The sequence below is a fragment of the Stegostoma tigrinum genome, chromosome 10, assembly GCF_030684315.1.
Source record: "Stegostoma tigrinum isolate sSteTig4 chromosome 10, sSteTig4.hap1, whole genome shotgun sequence".
NCBI classification, from domain to species: domain Eukaryota; kingdom Metazoa; phylum Chordata; class Chondrichthyes; order Orectolobiformes; family Stegostomatidae; genus Stegostoma; species Stegostoma tigrinum.
In genome coordinates this window covers 78,784,677-78,798,310 of record NC_081363.1, presented here as the reverse complement: position 1 = coordinate 78,798,310, position 13,634 = coordinate 78,784,677, and positions in this window count along the sequence as shown.

The following is a 13,634-nucleotide window of genomic DNA, read 5'->3' as shown; positions in this document are numbered from 1 at the left end:
ACAGCCCGCGCATATTAGTGTATAGATTGTGACTTTATAAAAGAGATGCTGCCTGATCCGTGGTAGAATGCAAAATCGCCCCTGGAGTCTGCAGAGGGTTATGTAGCACAGGACCCAAGCTATAATTAAAAGAAGGAGCTGGGTGCATCAATTGTACATGCTGCCCACCTCAATGTAGTTAATGAATCAGGACCCCCAAGTTCAAAAGGTTCTATCAAAGACCTGAAGCTCCCAGCACTGAGGGTACATTTACAACATAGACTGCAACAGTTCCAGAAATTGACTGGCCACCATCTTTTCGAGGACAATTAGAGATGGCAAAAATGCCAGCCTTGTCAGTCTTTTTAAATTTATTCATGAGATCATCATTAGGCCATAATTAATGATTTTAGAGTCGATTTGTAGCTCAGGTTGTGGATGTTGTGGTTGGTTGGCTCGCTGAGCTGGTTCATTGTTCCGCAGACGTTTCATTACCCAACTGGGTAACATCATCAGTGCAGCCTCTAATGAAGCGCTGTTGTTTTCCTGCCTTTCATTTAAACTCTGGTGTCCGTTGAGCTGGATTACCTCACTTCCGGTTTTCATTCGCAATGGAGCGTGTATGGGGTCTAGCTCTATGATGGCTTTCTTCGTGGAGTACGAGCTTTATTGATGGCTTTCTTAGTGAAGTGCCAGGCTTCTAGGAATTCCCGTGCTTGTCTCTGCTTTGCCTGTCCCAGGATCCTGGTGTTGTCCAAATCGAATTAGTGGTTCTCCTTATCCATGTGCATGGAGATGAGTGAGTATTGGTCGCGTCTTTTTGTTGCCAATTGTTGTTCGTGTACCTTTGCGGTTAACTTCCTTCCTGTTTGTCCAATGTAGGGTTTGCTGCAGTCTTTGCAGGGATCCTTGTACATGTCATGGTCCTATCCATAGTGGGTACTAGATCTTTGATCTGGGTGAATAGCTGGCATAGGGTTGATGTGGGTTTGTGTGCTACTCTGATGCCTACATCAACCCTACACCAACTGCTCACCTGGACCAAAGATCCACTACCCACTGTGGACAGTGACTGACAAGGCTGGCATTTTTGCCATCTCTAATTGTCCTCAAAAAGATGGTGGTCAGTCAATTTCTGGAACTGTTGCAGTCTATGTTGTAAATGTACCCTCAGTGCTGGGAGCTTTAGGTCTTTGATTGAACCTTTTGAACTTGGGGGTCCTGATTCATTAACTTCATTAGCCCACTATGGACAGGACCGAAGTCTGGGCACACAAACCCACATATGTAGGCCAGACCACATAAGGACAACATATTTTCTTTCCCAAAGGACATTACTGACACAAAAGTAACACAGTGTGGAGCTGGAGGAACAAAGCGAGCCAGACAGCATGGTCCTGACCCAAAACGTCAACTTTCCTGCTCCTCTGACGATGTCTTGCTGACTGTGCTCCTCTAGCTCCACACTGTGTTCCTCCAGCTCCACATTGTGTTATCTCTGACTTCAGCATCGGCAGTTCTAACTATCTTTTACTGACACAGATGTTTCTTTTCCACATTGATTAACAGTGGTCACGTTTAGGCTAGCTTTTAATTCCAGACTTTCATTCTTTCAAATTTCACCATCTTCTACAGGATTCAAATCCCCAGAGCCTTAGCATGAATCTCTGAACTATGAGAGTAGTAGACTGTATTCCACCATCTCCACACGATGAGGTAAAATGTGCTTATGGGGTATGCCTTGTCTCTGACTAGACAGAGCTCATAACATCTGAACCATAACCCCTGTTTCTGGTGAAGATGGGAAGACTTTCAAAATGGGAATATGAAGAGGTGACAAGAGTAGTTACTGTTCAGTTTCAGCTTGATAGCAGTGCAGTGCAAGTTTAATGATGTCACTCAAACAAGGTGATATTCATCTCTCACACTCTTCAAAATGAAGCAATAATCACTTCACTCCAGCAGGAACACACCCTAGCACTATGCAGTCATCCAAACACTCAAAACTGACATGTAAATCATCTACACACACCTTCCAATCACACCAGCTGCACACATATCATTCCAAACCTCTGCAAACCTACAGCTACTTGGTTATGACAGGCACACCACAGAGACACACAATCACTGATATTCTAACCTCTGTCTTGCAGAATGTAACACAAATGGTGGGATGATGGCAAGTTGGAGTTTGGGGGGGTGAAAGAAAACCAAAGGATCAATGGTGGAAAAGCATACCTACTTCCTGTTAGCATCCTCAAGGAAAGTCTAATGACTGCATCGGGGTTAGTAACAGTGTCCGTAGCACCAGGTTCCACTAGATCTATCAGGAATCATGGTAAGTTGCTGCTTCAGGCACCTTCTGCATTCAATCCTCACCCTCACCTGAAGGATGTCATGATTTGCAGATGGTTTGGAACTGTTGCTTTCCTCCTCACCACTCCTTCACTTTAATGATGTATTTTTGTTTTCAGATAGTCAAGAACAAATGACTGATCATTCTCCAAATAGCCATGAAGAAGACCGTGAACTAGCTTTGGAGGAAGGAACTGCATGATCTGGATCTATGAGTCATTGTACAGAAGGAGGTTGAAGCAAAGCCAAAGCAAAAGATAACTCATTTGCATGCGAAATCTCCCACAGAAAGAGGTCACTGATGAGATCTGATGCAGTTGATTCAGATAAGGACATAATTAGGAAGATCACAGGAAAATGCTAATGACAATACGTGCTGGCATATTTTAAGCATTGGCCGAACATTTATGTCCAACAACTTCCAGCAATCACCGTCAAGGTGCATGAATGAGTGAACCTCGGCACAAGACATTTCACACAGCTTGGCACCCATGCTTTCTGACAGTCATACCAACCCACAAAGTCCCTTGGTGTAGTCTCAGCTTAAACTACAGCACAGTATTCTAGTGTGTCACTGTTAGCAGCTCAGATGAAGCTCCAGGGATGAAGGTCTGCCACCATAATGAATGAAGTTGCCAGTGCAGCCCAAGGTGCATCAGTGAAGTGCAAAAGCATCTTGTAAGTGGATTGAAGATGTGCCACAAGGGACTCCTAAAGGCTGGCACATGCCAGATGCCAATATTGATAATTCTGGGATGTATGTGGTGAGTGCCATGGAAATAGCCAAAATGTTGGTGCATGGAGTCCAGTCATTTGAAGCAAGTTTTGAGTTGAACTTGCAAAAACCTGCTCTTTTTTTCCATACTGCATTTTATTAACAGTTTGATAAGACCACAACCCAATAGCAAGTTGGACAGTTATAAGGCACTTAACAAGCAACAAGCAAAAATTGAGAACTTGCTGCTGCTTGAGAAAAGTGGGCAACATACGTCAAGATGATCCCAATGTCAACTTGGACTTGCAAAACATCTCGTATAATTCTACTACCCATCATATCATCATAGCCAACATTGCTCAGATTCTGGGAAGATTCTGCCCCAGGTGGTTTTGGTTGAGCTCATAGAATGTAGATGGACCTCTCCTCAATTCTGCACTACACAGATCTTTCATAGTGACTATGTTAACGGAACCATTACATCAAAATCCTGCGGCCTTGCTCCATAATATTGCAGGTCATCCACAGCTTTCACCAAAGGCCTCCTGATCTCACAGACAGCAATAGGCGACCAAAACTATGTGTGGAAACAGCAGTCTTTGTTACAAAGCAGCTATCCTCCAAGATCATGGAGCCCAAAGATGGTAAATATGGCAGATGTCCATAGGATAAAAGCACTGAAAACAACCAATGCTGGAGATCACAGCGGGTCAGACAGCATCCATAGAGAGATGGCAAGCTAATGTTGAGAGTCTAGATGACTCTTCATCAGAGCTGACGTGAAGTGTGGAGGGGACAGCATTTTATGCCAGAGTTTGGGGTGGGGGTTGTGGGTGTAGGCTGCTGGTGGAGAAACGGTGTTGATAGTTCAGATTAAGTGGTCAGAATGTGAGGATGTCAGAACAATGGTGTGTCTCCTGCCAGACATGAAAGTACAGACAGTCACCCTTGGATGGGGGGTGCAGGTAGACAGGACATGACAACAGAATGTAACAAGCTAAAAGGGAAGAAATGGTTCACAATTTGAAGGTGTTGAACTCAATATGGAGTCCAGAAGGCTATACAGTGCCTAATTTGAAGATGAGATAACAGTGTGGGACTGGACGAGCACAGCAGGCCAAGCAGCAGAGGAACAGGAAAGTCGATGTTTTGGGTCAGGATCCTTCTGCTGTGCTGATGCTACCTGCTGTGTTCCTCCCGCTCCACACTGTGTTACCCCTAACTCCAGCACCTGCAGTTCTTACAATCCCTAATCTGAAGATGAAATGTTTTTATAGATTATAGTCTGTACAGTGTAGAAACAGACCATTTGGCCCAAGAAATCCACACTTTCCCTCCGAAGAGCATCCCACCCAGACCCATTCCCCTACCCCTGCATTTCCCACGTCTAACCCACCTAATTTAGACATCTCTCGACACTATGGACAATTCAGCATGGCCAATCCACCGAAACAGCACATCTGTGGACTGTGGCAGGAAACTGGAGCTTGTTCCTCCAGTTTGCACTGAGTCACTGGAGCACTGCAGCATGCTGACCTCCATGTGGGCTTGGAAGCTGGACACTGTGCTAAGATGGTCGGCTATGTTAAGGTCAGGGCCATGCTTGCGCACAGATTGGAGGTATTCTGCAAAGTAGTTGCCCAGTCTGCTTGGTTTCTCCAATGCAGAACAGGTCATGTTGGGTGCAGCAAGTATAATACAAGGTTGGAGGAGATACAGGTGAAATGCCGCTTCACGTGGAAAGATTGTTTAGGTCCTAGGATGGTGAACAGGGAGGAGGTGAAGGAGCAGGTGTTGCGCCTTCTGCGGTTATATGGGAAGGTGCCGTGGGGACGGGGCTAGAATTGGTGGTTGTGGAATGGACTAGGATGTCCCAGAGGGAACAATCCCTGCAAAATGCAGAAAGGGGGAATGAAGGGAAGATGTGTTTGATGGTGGCATTCTGCTGAGTTATTTGAAATGGCAGAGAATGATCCTTTGGATGTGAAGGCTGGTGGGATGAAAAGTGAGGACAAATGGAACCTGGTCATGCTGTTGCCATGGATACTGCCAAGATAGTAGAAATTCACTAGATTAACTTCCTGTCACACACCAAAGGCACATTTAGAGTAGTATCCCTGAAACTTCAAATGTGAATGCCTGTTTGTGTTGGGACTCACAGAGCTAGGTCTATTAAATTGATAATTCCTCTCAAGCTCTGGCATCTTGGTGGTCCATCCTCAGGGTGGACAGGATGAATCTTCCTCTCTTTTTACATAACGCCCCTGTAACCTCTGTGCTGCACGTATGAGTGGCAGCCTGCACAATGTTACTGATGTTGTCTGCTCCTGTTTGAAAGGCATATTACTTTTTGGTAACAGTTACTTTCACAAGTATCTTTAGGGTTTTCCAAGTCCTGCTTTGAGGCTCCAGGGCATTGTGAAGGTTATGTAACTCTGTGACGAACTGCTTAGTCAACTAGAGCTTTCTCAGGCTTTACTGGTGATGTCTGACCGTGGGAGTATGGCCATCAATAGACAGCCTTCCACCTTCTCCTTACTCTTGGACTTTGTCTTTGTCATCTCTTCTCCATGCCTAGCCACATCCATACCTCTGCATGGCTTTCACTCTGTTCCTTGAAATGACAACCTTGTGATCTGGCTCACGAGAAGACAAAAGGGATCATTGGCCACCTGTGTCGGGGTAGTCCTTGTCACCAAACAGCTGTTCCTTGCTGTATCTTAATGGACTTATGTAGAACATAAGATTACTGAACGTAGCAAACACTATCAAGTTGTTCCAACAACTCACCAGAAATATGACAGCAATTGCTTTAGCCATTGCAACTGCAAAGAACTTCACCTGCAACTTTCTGAGTGGTCTGTTAAATTGTCCAGAACAGAACCTCGTTTGCTTCATAACTTGTTGCTTCAGGAGTGGTGAACATGTATTCAACTGTGCCTGGAAGACCATCAATATGGCGAAAGATGCTCTTTGGTCTGTCCACAACTTGCTGGTCTTCCGGCTGAAAGAACTAACCCCGACCAAATGTTGCAGACCGGTGCACTCCAAGGTCCAGGACTACGTGCTGAGGGACACGCTAAAGCGCGGTGGGGAAAGACCACCATACGAGACCCCTTGGCCAGAATGTAACGGGGGCCAATGGTGACTGTGCGGGGAGACGACCGCCGGGGTTTTTCTTTTGTCGTTTGCTTTTTTTCTTTTAGTTGGTGTACATACCCCCAGGGCAACCTGGAGCAGCTAGCATAACTGGGTAGGTGTGTAAATACGTTTATTTTTTGTATGTTCTACAAATAAAAGTATATTATTTTAAATTTTTAAAAAAGTAAACATGTATTATCCAGATTTCCTATCCTGGCTTTGCAGTTGACCACTACACCAGTGTCATCAGAATAGGAAGTACTCAAGGTCTTTTGCACAGTAGGTGCGCCTATCTGTGTATGTAATTGCCTTCAATGTCAATTGGACAGGAAATGTCCAGTGGTATATCCTGTAAGAGGAAACCTGAGGTAGGCCTCCATAGCATCACTAGAAGCACCATTACGCCCCTGAATTGCACACCCTATCTACACAGCTGGTCAAACTGAAAATAAAATTAAACTGATATTAATTATTGTTTAATGAAAATGAAATGGATCCAAGAAATCCAAACAGATGTTATTTACTTTATCATTCAACAATGAATCCTTCAATGACAGAACAGATGATGCACTGTGTCACTGGGGTGGACAATAATTGTTTCCCTCTGCCAAGGTCAATTTGCAAAGAGATGAAAGACAACCATCCCATTAATGTTTCATTAAATTGAGGCATTCAAATAGCATAATCACTCACTCAATTTATTCTCAGAAGTAACGTGTGAAAGAAAAGAAATAAATACTATGACTATACTCCAAATAATGCAGCCCAGTCTCTACTCACTTATTTTACATTTGCTTATCTGCTTTTAATTATAGTATTAATTACCTCACTGCAATGATTATAGGCTTGTTTATTCTTTTAAATTCAGCTGATTTTGAACCATAATTTAAGTCAGTGTAAAGTAGTAATTTAAAATCTTTTTGAGATGATTCAATTAGCTACGGTATAACACATGGATAAGAAGTAGCTATTTGTTACAAGAGACTGCTGATAATAAGAGCAGGGACTTCTTAATGCTCTACCAAGACCAAAACTGATGGGAGGAACCTGAAATGTGCCAACTGTTTACTGCCATGTTTGCTGCCTTATAACCAGGAATTATCTAATCTTCTCTTCCCTCCCCAGCAAAGAGTGAGTTGGGAGGTGTGAAGGGAACATGTACCAGGCAGGAAGATTTGCAGTTGGAAAGGTCATGGTTAGGCTTCTGCCTCCTGTGCCCAGAGGGACCAAGCTGCCCATTCAGCAAGAACACCACTAGCCTTCCACCCCTTTACACAAACTATCTTCCGTTCCTCATTGGGGCTTAAGCAACTGACCCTAGTGACAAGACCACACCTACTTGTGTTCTGGAGCTTCAACAACATCCTCCACCTGAGGCTTACTGTGCTCCTAGCAGTTGCCACTGTTGGTGGCAGTATCTACAAACTGCTGGCCTCTGATTTAATTGCAGCTCTCAGAAACAGGTCTTTCTGACCACTGGATCCAGGAACCCTGATGGTAGTTCACACACTGCCTGAATGGGTTTTAATTCTGTTAAGGCAACTGATAATGGATGTGGCAGGGTTTCTATTGGTGCTATAGATGTTGGACAGGCTCATCACTGCGAACAACTGGGAGATGGTGGCCTACTTGCATTATTGTCAGACTATTTAATCCAGGAACCAAGAGAATGTGCTGGGTACCTGGGCCTAAATTCCACCATGACAGATAGTGGAATTTTAATTCAATATAAATGTGGAATTAAGAGTCTAATGATGACCATGAGATTATTGTCAATTATGAGGGTGAACAAAAAAACGAGTTCTCTGGTGTCCTTTAGACAAGGAAACTGTTGTCCTTAGCTGACATGTGACTGCAGACCCACAGCAATATGGTTGGCTCTTAACTGCAGCCTAGGAAATTCAGGGCAGGTAACAAATATTAGCCAGCGATATCCTCAGCCTGTGAATAAATTTAAAAAAAATGTTAAGGTCAGATTTCAGCCAAGATTTCAGAGATATTCTCTTTGACTCTCCATAATCCCTCCAGGTTGTCAGTTGATGTCCCTTGTAAGGTTGAAGAAGGTTATGTGTAGAGATTGCTGCTGCTCTCTGCACTTTTCTTTAACATGTCTTGTTGTGAAGACCAAATCCATGTGCCTCTTGATGGATGGCATGTATTATGAACCTCGGAGGAATTCTTTAGCTACTCGAAAGAGGTAATTGAGAAGGTTTTTACAATGACCTACAGTGTAGTTGTCAGTAGACGGGCTCTCTGTAGTTACTTCAATTGAATACATCTCTGTGTTGAAGATTATCATAATTCAGATGTTTTAGAGATCCACTCCTCCTGGATGGAGGGAGACGAGGTCATGTATTTGGAGAAAGATCAAGGCAGAGGAATTAGTTTTGACTTGTTCCAGCACCTTGTTAATACTGAAACAATTCATTATCCAAAAGGTGGCCTGATAATATTAAAGAAGTAACTGATAAAATTCATTCAATTTTGACCAAGCAGCGATGCATTTGGTATATCACTACAAATCATTTAAAGGCAAACAATTCCGAATATTAAAAGCATCATACCATATCCATGTTACACCACAGATACATGGATAATGAACACACAGGACAGCTAGCATGTGATTCTCCATAAAGACAAGATATTTAATGACTTGCGGATATATATGAGACAAGTCAAACGTATCGAAGCCAGCAGTGGAAGCAGCCTCTACATCAACATGATATCTTGGCGGAATCTGACCCTGCATCCCCAGAACATTAGTATTGGCTTCTGGGTTACTGGTCAACAACATTACCACTCCACTGCCACCTCCCATAATCTCCGGAAAGTGGGTATTCTAATCAGCATGGTTATAACATATTTAGTTGTTGAACATGAGTACTGCTGCAGAAAATCATACTTTCTCAAAGTATTCAGATTCACAGAGATAGAAACAGACCCTTTGGTCAAACTTGTCCATGCTAACCAGATATCCTAAATTAAACTAGTTCTAATTACCAGCATGTGGCCCATATACCTTTAAACCCTTACAATTCATGTACCCATCCAGCTGCCTTTTAGATGAGCCTCCACCACCTCCTTTAGTAGCTCATTCCATATCCGCATCACCCTCTGCATGAAAAGGTTGTCCCTTAAGTCCCTTTTAAACATTTCCCCTCTCAACCTAAACCTATGAGGTCTCGTTCTGGACTCCCCAACCCTGAAGAAAAAGCCTTAGCTATTCACCCTATCCATACCACTCATGATTTTATAAACTATTACCCCTCAGCCTTTTGACACTCCAGGGACAGTACCTCCAGTCTAATCAGCTCTCCCTACAGTTCAAACCCTCCAATTCTAGCAACATCCTTATAAATCTTTTCTGAACCCTTTCAAGTTTCACATCTTTTCTACAGCAGGGAGAACAGAACTGAAAACAGTATTCTAAAAGTGACCTAACCAATGTCCTCAACAGCATCAGCATGACGTCCCAACTCCTACACTCAAAACACTTATCAATAAAGGTAAGCATATCAACACCTTCTTCATTACCCTACTAACTGCGACTCCTACTTTCGATGGACTATGAAACTGCACCCCAAGGCCTCCTTATTCAGCAACACACCCTATGTGTGTATAAACCCTGCCCTGATTTGCTGTTCCAAAATGCAGCACCTCACATTTATCTAAGTTAAACTCCATCTGCCACTCCTCAGCCCATGTGCCCTCCTGATTAAGGTCCCATTGTACTCTGAGGTAACCTTCTTCGCTGTCTACTATACCGCCAATTTTGGTGTCACCTGCAAACTTACTAACCATACCTCCTGTATTCACATCCAAATCATTTACGTAAAATGATAAAAAGCAGTGGACCCAGCACCAATCCTTGTAGCACACCGCCGGTCACAGGCCTCCAGTCTGAAAAGCAACACTCCAAAAGCCCCTCTGTCTCCTACTTGTGGGCCAATTTTTAATCTAATTGCTCTATTGTCATTCCACGTGATCCAACCTTGCCAATCAATCTACCATGCAGAACCTTGTTGAATGCCTTGTCAAAGTCCATACAATGGCCACCACTCTACCTTCATTAAACTTCTTCAAAAAGCTCATTCAAGTTAGTGAGACACGATTTCCCATGCACAAAGCAATGTTGACTTTCCCTAATCTGTCCTTGCCTTTCCAAATACCCGTCACACCTGTCCTCAGAATCCCCTCCAGTGATGTCAGGCTCCCCAGTCAATCGTTCTCTGGTTATTACTTACTACCTTTCTTAAATAAAGGCATTCATTAAGATAATTCACCAGCTATAAACTTAAAGGGAAAAACATTTATACAGTTTGAGAGGATAGTGCTCACTGGTTGACAAGGAGAGCTGATTGGGAGACGTGTTACATGGAGAATGCACCAGTTAATGATAACTGTCAGTTAACTGCTATGGTTTATTTAAATTTTGAAGCAGACAGGTTGCCTCGAAATGGTTAATACAGCGCTCCAAGAAATGAAACAGTGAATAACTGGAGTTATTTGTTCAGCTGTTGATTTGTTTGCCAGGCTACTGGGTTGGTTCACAGACATTTGTCACCATACTAGGTAACATCATCAGTGTGCTCTGATGAAGTTTTGTTGGTCTGTCCCGCTTGTAATTTATGTGTCCAGTTTGATGCGGTGGTTGGCCTCATTTTCGGTCCTGCTTCGTAGTGGTTGGTACATGGCATCCATTTCCACATGTTTGTTGCAGTTCTGGGTTGAGTACCAGGCCTCTAGGAATTCCCGTGTGTTTCCTTGGTTGGCTTGTCTAGGAAGGTTACATTGTTCCAGTCAAATTAATGGCCTTCTTTGTCCAAGTGTATGGAAATGAGTGGTAGTTGCTTGGTATTTGTTGAGTTGCTAACGTGACTGGAAATTCGGGAAAGAAAATATTACTATTTTGTGATTTCAATCTTATGATGGAAAGTGTGTCTGAAGAACAGAGATTGGCTGTGAAGATCCCATAATCTAGTCACACAGCCTTGATTGGCACAGGACGAATGGGCACTTGAAATTCCAGAGGTTGCTTGTTCCTATGGAACCATGTTCCAGCACAGAAGACGTTTCATATGAGAAGAAAAGCGAGATATTCCACTCAAATGAAAAGAATGATATATCAACAGTACAGAGAAAACCTACTATATATAGGATGTCAGGTCTAGTTATCCACCTGAAAATATCCTTGCTACGAAACAAAAAAGCTTAAAACTATTGACGCCCTAAGGTAGATAATGCTTGAATTTTGAAACAAAGATTTCACATTCTTCAACAAGAAATGTCAGAGTCATAAAGATGTACAACACAGAAACAGATCCTTTGGTCCAACTTGTCCATGCTGACCAAATATCCGAAATTGATCTAGCCCTATTTGCCAACTTTTGGCCCATATACTTCTAAACCCTTTTTATTCATGTACTCATCCAGAAGCCTTTTAAATGATGTTCTTGTACAAGACTCCACCACTTCCTCTGGCAGCTCATTCCATACCCGCACCATCCTCTGCATGAAATAGTTGCCCCTTACGCCCTTTTTAAAATCTTTCCCCTCTCACCTTAAACCTATGCCCTCTAGGACTCCCCTACCCTCAACCTCCGATGGTCCAGTGAAATTAGCCCCAGCCAATTCAGTCTCCCACTGTAGCTCAAACCCTCCAATCCTGGCAACATCTTTCTGAATCCTTTCAAATTTCACAACTTCCTTCCTGTTGAGAAAAATCAGAGTTGCATGCAGTATTCCAAAAGTGGCCTAACCAATGTCCTGTATAGCTGCAACATGACCTCCCAACTCCTGTACTCCCATGCACTGACCAATAATGACAAGCATTCCAATGCCTTCTTCACTATTCTATCTACCTGAAACTTCACTTTCAAGGAACTATGAACGTGCACTCCCAAGGTCTCTTTGTTCACTGACACTCCCCAGGATCTTACTATTAAGTGTATAAGTCTTGTCCTGATATGCCTTTCTAAAATGAAGCACCTCACATTTATCTAACTTCAACACCATCTGCCATTCCTCAGCCCATTGGCCCATCTGATCAAGATCCTGTTGTACTCTGAGGTAACCTTCTTTGCTGTCCACTACACCTCCAATTTTGGTGTTATCTGCAAACTTACTAACTATACCTCCAATGTTCACATCCAAATCATTTATATAAATGACAACGGCTAGTGGACCCAAATGTGTTTAGTTGCAATAGCTTATTCAGTTTGCTATCTAAGAATAATTGAATATTCAATATTAATTAGAAAGTGTTGTATTTCCAGTACTCTACTCAATGATCCTTTAATTCCCCACACTTTTACCAAGATAGAATCACAGAATCCCTACAGTGTAGAAAAAGGTAATTCAGCTCATTGAGCCCACACTGACCCCACACTGACCCTCCAAAATGCTTCCAATCCAGTTCCACACCCCTGCCCTATTCCTGTAACCCCAGACTTCCCATGGCTAGTCCATCTAACCTACACATCTCTAGACACTATGGGCAATTTAGCATGGCCAAATCACCTAATCTGCACATCTTTGGGCTGTGGGAGGAAACCAGAGAATCCAAGGCAAACCTACGCAGACACGGGAAGAATGTGCAAACTCCAAGCAGACAGTTGCCCAAGGTGGAATCGAACCTGGGTCCCTGGCACTGTGAGGCTGCAGTGAGTCAATCTGACAAGAAACATGGAAAACTCTGGAAACACTGTCACATTGAGTGGTTTAGCTTTATATGCCTCACAATCATTTATATCATTGAAAACCAAATGGCAACAAAAGTAAACTGAAAATAAAACCTCCTCGAGTAGAGTCACTTTGTTGGAATGGACAAAAAGATAATCTAGCCTCTTGAGAAGACTTGCTGAAACAAAAATGGCAAGGGAAAATAATCAGTAAAAGTTGAGTGTTAAATATTATAATTTTTAGTACTCTGAGGTACTAGACTATATTTATGTAGGTATGTTTTTAAAATAATTCTGTTAAAGAATGGAATGTTAACCTTTACCTATGCACTTCAGCGCTGTCAACCATCTGGTATTTTGTTTGTAATTGATTTGGAGCTAGAATTACAAAACTGACTCTCCTCGTACATACATTATCAAGCACAATAATTCAGAAAATTAAAATGGAGCCATGCCGATACTTTTTACTGGGATTAACAAGGGAAAATTACTTTTTACTGGGATTAACAAGGGAAAATTACATCAACAAGAGTCACCGCACGGTAATACTTCCAACAATTCATATTTGGGAAATCTTTGAAATACACAATTGTGGCACAGATAACATTTGTCTGTCACAGAGAGTCAGTTGGCTCAGATGGGGGTTTTGCAATGCAGTGTGACATGAATAATGTGGGTTCAATTCCCATACCAGCTCAGGTTACTGTAAAGATGTTGCCTTTCAACCTCGCATAAGTTCTGGCAACGCTCAAACATGAACCAAC